This window comes from Schistocerca cancellata, chromosome 2 (genome assembly GCF_023864275.1).
Source record: "Schistocerca cancellata isolate TAMUIC-IGC-003103 chromosome 2, iqSchCanc2.1, whole genome shotgun sequence".
Lineage (NCBI taxonomy): Eukaryota > Metazoa > Arthropoda > Insecta > Orthoptera > Acrididae > Schistocerca > Schistocerca cancellata.
Window position 1 is genome coordinate 953,886,349 of NC_064627.1, and position 12,696 is coordinate 953,899,044.

Genomic DNA, 12,696 nt, shown 5'->3' on the forward strand with positions numbered 1-12,696 from the left:
TTTGGATGCAAGACACTGTGTGGTTTATGGCATCGACCTGCACACCTTACTGTTTTTAAAGGTCATTTAAGACGTACTGTAAGTTCCAAATTAAACACTCGTTCCTCCTCCGTGTTAGGATACTTACTTACTCTGTACTCTGGATTGAAGAGTTTTTAGCAAACGGAACACAGGGTGTTGTTCTCAATGGAGAGACCTCTACACACGTTAAAGTAACCTCTGGTGAGCCACAGGGGAGTGTTATGGGACCATTGCTTTTCACAATATACACTCCTGGAAATGGAAAAAAGAACACATTGACACCGGTGTGTCAGACCCACCATACTTGCTCCGGACACTGCGAGAGGGCTGTACAAGCAATGATCACACGCACGGCACAGCGGACACACCAGGAACAGCGGTGTTGGCCGTCGAATGGCGCTAGCTGCGCAGCATTTGTGCACCGCCGCCGTCAGTGTCAGCCAGTTTGCCGTGGCATACGGAGCTCCATCGCAGTCTTTAACACTGGTAGCATGCCGCGACAGCGTGGACGTGAACCGTATGTGCAGTTGACGGACTTTGAGCGAGGGCGTATAGTGGGCATGCGGGAGGCCGGGTGGACGTACCGCCGAATTGCTCAACACGTGGGGCGTGAGGTCTCCACAGTACATCGATGTTGTCGCCAGTGGTCGGCGGAAGGTGCACGTGCCCGTCGACCTGGGACCGGACCGCAGCGACGCACGGATGCACGCCAAGACCGTAGGATCCTACGCAGTGCCGTAGGGAACCGCACCGCCACTTCCCAGCAAATTAGGGACACTGTTGCTCCTGGGGTATCGGCGAGGACCATTCGCAACCGTCTCCATGAAGCTGGGCTACGGTCCCGCACACCGTTAGCCCGTATTCCGCTCACGCCCCAACATCGTGCAGCCCGCCTCCAGTGGTGTCGCGACAGGCGTGAATGGAGGGACGAATGGAGACGTGTCGTCTTCAGCGATGAGAGTCGCTTCTGCCTTGGTGCCAATGATGGTCGTATGCGTGTTTGGCGCCGTGCAGGCGAGCGCCACAATCAGGACTGCATACAACCGAGGCACACAGGGCCAACACCCGGCTTCATGGTGTGGGGAGCGATCTCCTACACTGGCCGTACACCACTGGTGATCGTCGAGGGGACACTGAATAGTGCACGGTACATCCAAACCGTCATCGAACCCATCGTTCTACCATTCCTAGACCGGCAAGGGAACTTGCTGTTCCAACAGGACAATGCACGTCCGCATGTATCCCGTGCCACCCAACGTGCTTTAGAAGGTGTAAGTCAACTACCCTGGCCAGCAAGATCTCCGGATCTGTCCCCCATTGAGCATGTTTGGGACTGGATGAAGCGTCGTCTCACGCGGTCTGCACGTCAAGCACGAACGCTGGTCCAATTGAGGCGCCAGGTGGAAATGGCATGGCAAGCCGTTCCACAGGACTACATCCAGCATCTCTACGATCGTCTCCATGGATGAATAGCAGCCTGCATTGCTGCGAAAGGTGGATATACACTGTACTAGTGCCGACATTGTGCATGCTCTGTTGCCTGTGTCTATGTGCCTGTGGTTCTGTCAGTGTGATCATGTGATGTATCTGACCCCAGGAATGTGTCAATAAAGTTTCCCCTTCCTGGGACAATGAATTCACGGTGTTCTTATTTCAATTTCCAGGAGTGTATATAAATGACCTAGTAGATAGTGTCAGAAGTGCCATGCGGCTTTTCGCGGATGATGCTGTAGTATACAGAGAAGTTGCAGTATTAGAAAATTGTTGCTAAATGCAGGAAGATATTAAGTGGATAGGCACTTGGTGCAGGGAGTGGCAACTGACCCTTAACATAGACAAACGTAATGTATTGCGAATACATGGAAAGAAGGATCCTTTATTGTATGATTATATGATAGCGGAACAAACACTGGTAGCTGTTACTTCTGTAAAATATCTGGGAGTATGCGTGCGGAACGATTTGAAGTGGAATGATCATATAAAATTAATTCTTCGTAAGGCGGGTGCCAGGTTGAGATTCATTGGGAGAGTTCTTAGACAATGCAGTGTGGCATCCGTACCAGATCGGGTTGACGGAGGAGATAGAGAAGATCCAAAGAAGAGCAGCGCGTTTCGTCACAGGGTTATCTGGTAACCGTGATAGCGTTACGGAGATGTTTAGCAAACTCAAGTGGCAGACTCTGCAAGAGAGGCACTCTGCATCGCGGTGTAGCTTGTTGTCCAGGTTTCGAGAGGGTGCGTTTCTGGAAGAGGTATCGAATATATTGCTTCCCCCTACTTATACCTCCCGAGTAGCTCACGAGTGTAAACTTAGAGAGATTCGAGCGCGCACGGAGGTTTTCCGGCAGTCGTTCTTCCCGCGGACCCTACGCGACTGGAACAGTAAAGGGAGGTAATGACAGTGGCATGTAAAGTGCTCTCCGCCACACACTGTTGGGTGGCTTGCGGAGTATAAATGTAGATGTAGATATATATACTGCCAGTGTTCTGTTTGTCAACCTCCAGCCACATCTAACGAATCTATAACCAGTTCACTAAAAACAGATAACTACAAAGTGAAAGGGAAGGAACTTATGTTATCAACTGCCTTGAGACTTTATGCGGAATCAACAGTGACCAGTGAAAATATGTGCCCGACTGGGACTCAATCTCGGTCGTGATGTGGGAATCATGCCTCGATTACTGCACTGTCGTACCGCTTGGTGTTGAGTTCGTACTGAATATTTCCGAGAAACTTGTAGTTTCTCATCCTTTCTCCCTACTCTGAGCTGCACACAAAAAAATATATATATTAAAAGAAACATTTTGGGAAAAACAGCGATCGATTTTCACAACTTTGCCTAGAAAAACAATACAGTTCCTAAAATTCCCATTAATTGGTGACAGGCTTAACTCTAAAGGCGGACTGTCTCCAGACCATGCTCTGAAATATAGAAGACCTTAAATAAGGAGGGACATACAGAAAAAATATAAACACTATTTTGAAAATAAAACGAGATTATACGGAAAGCTGATCCACGGAGCAGGAACACCACAGACCTCCAGATGCTCTCAAACTGCTGCAGAAGCGACGATGTTGTGTGGTTGAATAGCGGAAGCTTCGCCTCTTAGATATAGATGTTTAACTACACTTAGGAAATTTATGCGTGACTTTTCTCTATAGCCAAGTGGATTTACTGCTGCCATATGGTCACTTTCTGGTTATAGAAACGTGATCCGGGGTATTTACATCTCTCTTGCTGTTTTCCTGTAGTAAGTACCAGAACACGGAGAAGAAACGAGTGTTTAATTTGGAACTTAAGTGACCTGTCAAGACTTATCAAGACAGTAAACTAGGCTGATCGATGTTACGAACCGCACAGCGTTGGCATCCGGTATGGGCGTTTAGTCGATAGCAAAACAAACACTACAGAGCGATCTCTAAGACTAAAGGTAACGTGCTTGGTCCAAGGAAGTCAGGAGTTCATTCAAGACATCGAATAATCATATCTTTAGCAACAAAATACAAACTTCTCCTTTTGTTCGTCTTGTCGCATATTATTTCTCTTAATATTCTATCGACCGTACTAAATATATGTTGGCTTCCAAAGGATTACGAATGTTATGTGTTCTTTCTCTCACCACCTTCCCTACATTATGATTTAAGTTGTCTCACGTTATTGTCTCCTACTCCCTATACCGTTGTGACTGGGAAGGCTTTGATTCTTCCAGCCAGGATTTCGATTGTGTATTAAAGCTAATTGATTAATTAAGGGAACAGGAGGAGACTACAAAAATGGTTCAAATGGCTCTGAGCACTATGGGACTTAACTTCTGAGGTCATCAGTCCCATAGAACTAAGAACTACTTAAACCTAACTAACCTAAGGACATCACACACATCCATGCCCGAGGCAGGATTCGAACCTGCGACCGCAGCGGTCGCGCGGTTCCATACTGTAGCGCCTAGAACCGCTCGGCCACTCCAACCGGCGAGGAGACTACAGAACAACAACAGACGGCACAAATAAAACTGGATGTATTACTGAAAACACATATATAAATGGGCAGAATTGTTACACAAAAAGAAAGCGGGAGTTTCCGGTCCTCAGTTCTGTACCACAAGTGATTCGCAGGCTAGCTGTGGACCAAGCAAAAGAACTATTCTAGTCCCTAGGGAGAGTACTGGTGCAGTGAATTAGAGATGAACTTCGATCATTCGAATTAAAACTGAAAGTAAGAACCATGAGTAGACACGCGTTGACAGCTTGCAGACAAGTTCAGCGAGAGAAAGATCAACGCCCTAGTATTGTAGATACCATGAAGTTAATTCCTCTCGTATTTGCAGCTTAATCACGGACGGAAGTCCTATGAGCTTTGTGCCGTCAGTGTCCTGCCTCAAACTTAACGTAACAGTACATGATTTCTTGCAATGCTAAGGAAATTAAATTGTCCCATTGGGGAAATGCATGCAAAAGCAGAGAAAGGTTCCTGATAGCCAAGGAGGATAGAACTTTATAATTACAGAGAAAAAACACTATAAGAAGGTCAACAGAAAGAGCTTCCTAGTGAAAGCAGTCTGAAGATCGTCCTGACCCAAATGAAGAAAGTCACTAATAAGATACACTTCCTGAAGGTGCCAGTTTGGCACTCATTCTGTCACGATCGGGAAACACTGCCATAAGCACAGTCAGTGTAGACTAGATTGATGTCGTCCTGTATTCTGAAATCGTACACAGAACTCGGAGAAAATGTACTTACGGCATTTCTGAAGTCGAACGTCGATATCCTGGCTGGGATTCAGACTGGCTGGCGAGCTGCTGGACAGTGTCGTATCAAGGCCGCCCGGCGGAGAAATAACGGAAGTTATCAGGCATCGCGTAGTTCGCAGACCCAAGCTAGAACTGGCTCTGTCCGGTGAACGTGGCGGCCTCAATACTTAGCGGTTATCACAGGGAATGAAGAGCTCCTCAGGCGTCTGATAGTCTGGCAACCCGCAACACTGTGTTGTGTGGCGTGTGGCTGGATCATAAGGCACCATCCGTACGCCACTGAAATAAACAAACATATCGTGAATATCGCGGGAATATCTTCATGCCGCTTGTCAGAGAGTAAATTCTGTGAAGCGCAGGAATGAACTGAGGTCGAGAGAGAATCTCTCAGCAGTTTTCTAACTTCTGGCCATCACACGCTGTGTTCTTCCTCTGGGAGCAAAATGGGTAGCGCAGCGAACTTAAATGGGTGCGGAAGTGGCAACGCTGACGTAGACTTTCTTGCGAATGTAACTTCTTGCCGGATGGCGCTCATGGATGCGGCACCAACACTCCATCTATGGGACGGGTTGCTGTTCCTCGACGTAGCCATCGCCTCTACTTCAATTTGAACTAGGTTCCATTGGAACTGCTGCAGATCTACGCCATCTTGAGTGTTTTAAGAATTAAATGTTTGGTGATCAAGAATATTGTTCCACTCCCACTATTCAATGCTTTACTTAATCAAGTTATTGCTGGTTGCAGCTGCCTTGGAAAAATACTTTTATTGTAATAAAATGTTTCAAATGGCTCCGAGCACTATGGGACTTGACATCTGAGGTCATCAGTCCCCTAGACTTAGAACTACTTAAACCTAACTTACCTAAAGACAGCACGTACATCCATGTCCGAGGCAGGATTCGAACCTGCGACAGTAGCGTAATTCCCGACTGAAGTGCCTAGATCCGCTCGGTCATACGGCTGGCTTTTTAATGAGAAAATAAGTGGTTTAGGTTCTACATCTTTGTAATAAAAGGGTGTACCGTGCTGCTATCAATGAATTCGTTAGTGCATAAGTAGTTGGAATATGTGGTTGGAAACGCGCTTATTATTTTACTCTCGCCCTTTGTCAGTGGACTGGGTTCGAGAGCTATGGAGACTTCGCTATGTGATCTAATAGTTCCCAAAAGTCTCTTTGTTACTGTATCCACGTTATATGTTTGCCGCAGTCCCCACCTTATGGTGGGTGCATGTGTATGTATAAACCATACCAATAATACAACCACCACTGAGCCTTTGTCCATATCGCTGGAATGGCAGGAGTTTAGTTTAATCTCCAATTAACTAGCCCATAGTACCTGAGGTGTAGGGGGGAAGAGGTGGGCCTTGGAACTTTTTCTTCTAGTGAAGACGTGATTCCCACAAAATGGTGACTGACTCTAACACCTTAGGCACTCAATTTTTAGAATGCACTTCTGAAATAACCAATACACTCGCCTTAATCATCAGCACGGCAAGTAATTGAAAAGATGTCATCTACATTCTTTATCATTGTAGAATCTCGGAAGCATCACGCATCCACACAAGTAGATGGAACTAGACCACTTTTCAAACAGAAAACCAGGAACAGAATAGCAAAATAGCAAAAATCCCCTTTCGGTTCCATCCTGCGAGAATTTCGCATTGGCTGACGGCCTAAACCAAACTCAAAAATACGAAACGCAACAGAGGGGACATATATCTCAGAGAACTTGTTTCATCTGATGTAAGTCGATTATGGTACTGAAACGCCCGCTAAACGCGCTGGCCAGAACAAGTGATTAGGACTGTGGAAAGGGCGAAATAAGGTGTCGATCACGTTCACTCAAAATTGTAGTTAATTGTAATTTAATAACACCTTTGAGTCAAAACGGCACATAGCCGAACCATTAGAACTAAGAGTTTCAAGAAGGCCATTATTTCACAGCTGAAGGCCTCCAAACAAAATATCTTAAAGCAACGAGATAAATCTCAAGTGGTAAAAACATGCAGTTAAAACTGCAAATAAAATAATTAACACATATATATATATATATATATATATATATATATATATATATATATATATATATATATATATATATACAGCGAGGCTGAGAGCCTAAAGGAAAGGGTGAACAGACAAACATAAACAAGATACAATAGAAACGGCTGAAGGCTCACAGTAAAATTTTCAAGATTTTATAATAAATTGCCCTAAACTTTCAAATGCAGAAGGCCGCAATTTTTTTTATAAGGATTTGAGTGGCTGGAGGCCCACAATTGATTTTGCAAAATTCAAAAATACATAAAATCCAATAAAGGCAAGAATTTTTTAAATGATTGGCTATGACAGATTATAAACAAGTAATTAAACACCGGTGAAAAAGGCAATGAAGAAAACGGCACTTTGAAGCCTCCAGGTTGGTCGGTCTGCCCTCGTTCACAGGTGGTGGGCCCAACTACACTTGATCCGTCGGAACCCAACCAGGGGATAGCCACGGACCGACTGACAAAACGACTCGCTTGCCACCAATCGGTACGTGGGAACTCAAACACTAAAGGTTACGAACGTGATTAACCACAATGAAATATATATTAGCTGTCAAAACTACACACCATATTGGACAGCTTCGGGGTGCACTCAGTCTCGTGATGCCAATTGAGGAGCTACTCGACCGCATAGTAGCGGCTCCGGTCAAAGAAAACGATCGTAACGACCGGGAGAGCGGTGTGCTGACCACACGCCCCTCCTACCCGCATCCTCAACTGAGGATGACACGGCGGTCAGATGGTCCCGATGGGCCACTTGTGGCCTGAAGACGGAGTGCAGCTATATTGGACAGCGACAACAGGTGAGAAAAGGACTCTGCCTGAAATTACGTTAGTGGCCAGGGCAGGTAACCGGAACACTAACGGCCACAAGGCAGAAAATACCGCTGGTGCACTTGAATGATAGTCAACGAATATAGTTATTTACACCACGTGGCGACTAAATTTCAGCAATAGAAATACTCGGTCTTGCTCACAGAGCCGGCCGCGGTGGCCATGCGGTTCTAGGCGCTCAGTCCGGAACCGCGCGACTGCTACGGTCGCATGATCGAATCCTGCCTCGGGCATGGATGTGTGTGATGTCCTTAGGTTAGATAGGTTTAAGTAGTTCTAAGTTCTAGGGGACTGATGACCACAGACGTTAAGTCCCATAGTGCTCAGAGCCATTTGAACCATTTGTTGCTCACAGAAAAACCTCCCCAACAGCGAACCACCGAACCAACCACACAACATGAATGGATGTGGCTTGGGTAGTTGGAACCCTACTCAACTATGACGTACTGGGTCGGTGAACCTCAAAGCTCGTAGCGATCGGACAGCTCCACACACGCTCTGACACAGCGCAGGGACCACTAGCGGACCCAGCCGACTGCCGCACGCCGAGATAACTTCCCCGGTCCGCAGCAACCGACGGACTGCCCTCAGAATGTCGACAGCATGTCAAATAGTCGTCAGTGGATATATCTGCAACTTCACTCACAACCTGACAAACACTTTCACGAAGACCTGAACGATACCCAACACTAACTAAGCCTTCATTAAAGTGTCGCACCAACGAACGCACTTTCGACACATCCATAACTCCATCACCACATGTCTCCTTCAACTGTCGATGAATTCCAATTGGTTTCACACCACGGAAATTCAGAAAACGAATGATTGCACGCTGTTCAAGTAAGGAAAACGTCGCCATTTTAAGTATTTAAAACAGTTCTCATTCTCGCCGCTGGCGGTAAAATTCCATCTGCCGTACAGTGCTGCCATCTCTGGGACGTATTGACAATGAACGCAGCCTCATTTTAAAACAATGTGCATGTTTGTATCTGTTTCCAGTCCGGAGAAAAAAAGTCGGAGGCCTTGGAACTTGAATGCACCTCGTACTACTACCACAAATGACGTTGGATTACGAAAGTGGTTGTTAGTAATTGTGACTTGGAGTTGGGCTTTCAGTACACTAGGTTTATAGCGTGGTTGGCGTGGGGAGGGATCACAAGTTGTTTAGCTGCTACACGGCATTGACGTACCACAACAACATATTTCAGTGGCACGGGGGCACGCTGAAAGCAGCGCCTCTGAATTTTTTTGTCTGAAAATTCTTAGAACTTTTAAAGTTAAAACAAACGTTATTAACATTCTACGTCCTTATTAATCACGACTAGGTATTTATTTCTCAACATAGTCATCATGGCGTCGAACATATTTTTCCCAGCGGGAGGGCATCTTCTTGATAACGTCACTGTAGAATGTTTGTTGACGGAGAGACAACCACAGCTCAGCTTGTTTTACCAAAGTGAAGTCCTCCGAGATGTTCTTTACGTTTTGGAAACAAATGAAAATGGGATGGGGCCAAGTCGGGACTGTGTAGAGGAATATCGGTGGCAGCGAACCCAAGGCGTCGGATTGTCGCAAACGTCCCAGTGCTCGTGTGTGGTTTGACATTATCGTGTTGACGGAGATGGTGCTCAATGTGCGGATGAATTCTCCGATTTCAGTACCCGATTGCAGTTCGCTGTTTCTCACGCGTCGGCATAATGAAGTAACAGACCATCATGTTATACGCTACAAATGAGAGTGGCGTACAGTTGCAAGTATGTACACATGAAGAATAAAGATGTAGAACGTTAATAAGTTCTTTGTATTAAATTCACAGGCATTAATTCTCAGCAGGACCTCGTATCTGAATTTTGTACCATGATGTCGTCTAATCTGTGATGGTTTACACTGAGGGTGAGGGTCTCGTCCGGCATTTTGATCGGGATTTCCAAAAGATTCTGTAGTGTGTTTGTATATACAAGAGCGTGCTGAAAAGTAATTCCTCCGAATGTTTCATGTGAAAATTCCTAAGGATTTTTAAATAAAACAAACTTATTATCATTCTACATCTTTATTCTCCATGCCTGCATATGTGCAGCAGTCTGCCGTCCGAGGACTGCGAACTACAGCGTATGACATGCTTGTGCGTAACGTGCGTGAGCAACAGTGTGCTGTAATCCAGCTTCGAATTCAAAGAACTCGTCCATTATGGATCATCCGCTCCTTCAACATGACAATGCCGTATGGCACATGGGAACTGTGACATCTCCAACAATTCGACACTTAAAGTTTATTGTCATCGATCATCATTCATACAGTCACAACTTGACACCATCCCATTTTCATGTGTTTCCAAAACTTAAAAAACAGGTTCGAAAACTTCACTTAGATAGTGATGAAGTGATGCAAGCAGAGGTGAGATTATGGCTCTGTCAGAAAGTCAAACATTCTTCAGTGACGACGTCAAGAAACTGGTCGCTCTTTGGGAGAAATGTGTTGGTTGCTAGGGTAACTATGTTGAGAAATAAATGCGTAGATTGAAGAATAAATGTGTAGAATGTTTGATTTATTCAAAAAGGTTTCATACGTTCCACATAAACCCTTAATTTTTCAGCCTTATCAACATTTACGTTCGTAACCACTATTCTGCAGAAACTCGATCTTTGTCCGAGAAATTTTGCCCACTGTTCTCCCACAGTAACTTGCGAGATAAAAAACATTAACCTACAATATTTCCTAAGTTAAATTCATTGTCCAAATTATTTTCCCTTTTCAACTTCACACCTAGGTGACCATCAATATACCTTTCAGAAAGAGATGCTTCTTCCTGTTTTTCCTGAGAACACTGGAAAAATTATCAGCTTGTAGTAGTGTTGTAGAAGTTATTTACTCTTTTCCATCAAACGCAAATAAACTGAGAGCCTTTCGAATTAATTTTCGATTTAGAATTTGTGAGAAGGCATTTACAGTGGAGAAAGTAGCGTGATACTTAGTAGGTGCCAAGAACTTTTAGTTCGTTCTGTGTCAAATTTGCCTATAGGCAAACTTGATAAGGCCTTATTACCTTGAGCTTATTACGAACTTTAAGAATTACAGCTAGTTGTGTCATTCATGATAAATTACCCATGAGTTTATAGGTCATAGTGAATATGAACAGCACAGAATAGTCAATGCGCAACCATTATCGGGCAAAAGAAGGAGCTCAACGAGAGAGAACTGTATAATTGCGATGTAGTTCTGAATAATGTATTCTTCGTGGCGAAGTGCCCAGAAGCATTACCATGAAAGATTTTTAATTTCTGGATACACCTGATGGTGAGGTGGTTCGCTGGATTGCGATTTTGCTATTCTCCACTGACAATGAGAATAAAAGTTTTTGCGTATAAAGCTTTTTGTATGAATTTGTTCCATAGTTATTTGTCATTTGTACCTTCACACAAATCATCAATGTAGATCTATTAACGTTTGCTAAATTCAGCTTCCTCTTCAGTGAGATGCGCATTAGAAATGAATTACTAAATTTGTCACTTAACTTTCCTAGATTCGACGTGGTACTTTTTGACACTGATTGGGACGGGTTCTCTCAACGGGGAACGCACAGCACGCTGAATCCACGAGTGAATATTGGTTTAGTGGAGGCACAGATGTCTGCAACATCAGAGGGATATTGGGAGCTTTGAAGGGTTTGTAGTATCGGAGGTGTGGCAGATGCTACACGAAAGCTTTCCAGCGAGATGGGCTTTGTGTTTAATCACATAGAAGAGGATATGAGAACGAGAAGCAAAGGGATCAACAGTAAGCTGATCGAAAGCGCCATTCGCCATTCACGAACAATGCCACAATTTGCGCACTTACTGCCTGCTTTGAAGTGGATGGGACCACGCAGATGCCACTGCTGTTGGGTTATATTTCCGGTAACACTTGATCACAGACGTCTACAGTGACGTTAGTATTCAGCGCTTCGAAAGTAAGAGTGACATTTTAATTACAATAAAGGATATCCGCTTCTCGAAACTGTAGCCATTTGTACTTTTATTCACATTCCTTCAATCTGAATAGCAACTTTAACAAATACACTATTTTCCCATTGTTTTTTAAATGGTGACAAACCACAAAGCGTTTTATATCTCGACCCGAGCGAAAATTCATTTTTGGGATGTATCACACGCAAAAAACGAAAATAAATTCAGCGACAGTCTGTTAGCACAAGTATTTGACGGATGTTTTGTGTTTCTTATATTTATTCTTCATCTAGTATGTATAAAGTGGCTATTACATTAATACCTTCTTAGCTTTGTACACTATATTGAGAAATATAAACTATGTTATCGTACGTAAGTGTTGGAACAGAGATGGGCCGTTACCTAAAGAAAATGCTGTCTGCTGTATAAGATTGTAAATACAATTGGCATAAAGTACCCGAAGCTGCCGAACCTTCAGTTTAAAAATTAGGTAGTGACCTTGAGAGAGCTTTTAATCAGTTTAACAGTTGTCACTAGCAATTGCTGTATTATGAACACCATGTAACGTGAGTTCCTTCCGAACGTGAATGACCGACTCCATGTTTCACATTTACTAGTATTACGTGAACATCAAGAAGAGACCTTCTCATGTTCATCTTCAGGTCGACACCTACTACTGCTGTTTAGTTTGTTATTCAGAATAACTTCTACTTCGTTTCATGACCAAAAATGATTCAAATAATTGTTTTAAGCATCGCTGTTGGCTACAGCTGCTCCTTATTCTACGTATATTTATTCCCTCTTCTGTTTACACGTCTAGACTCAAAATTCCTGAAATTTGTTTCTTGAATAGTGGTATAAAAACTAAAGACGTCTTCGTAATGGTTGATATATTCACTAAAATTACGATACGTGCCGCAGATAAAATTAATATATAATTCTAATCTGACAGAAGAACAAACTAATTGCAGAAGTTGACTGATGGACATTTGGTAGATCTCCTTCTCCGCCTTATCCAACAGTCAAACTGTGGTGGACTAACAGGGAGGGGGCAGCGAAGGGCTGGCCACGAAATTTGGAGACCTCAGAATCAGCTATATT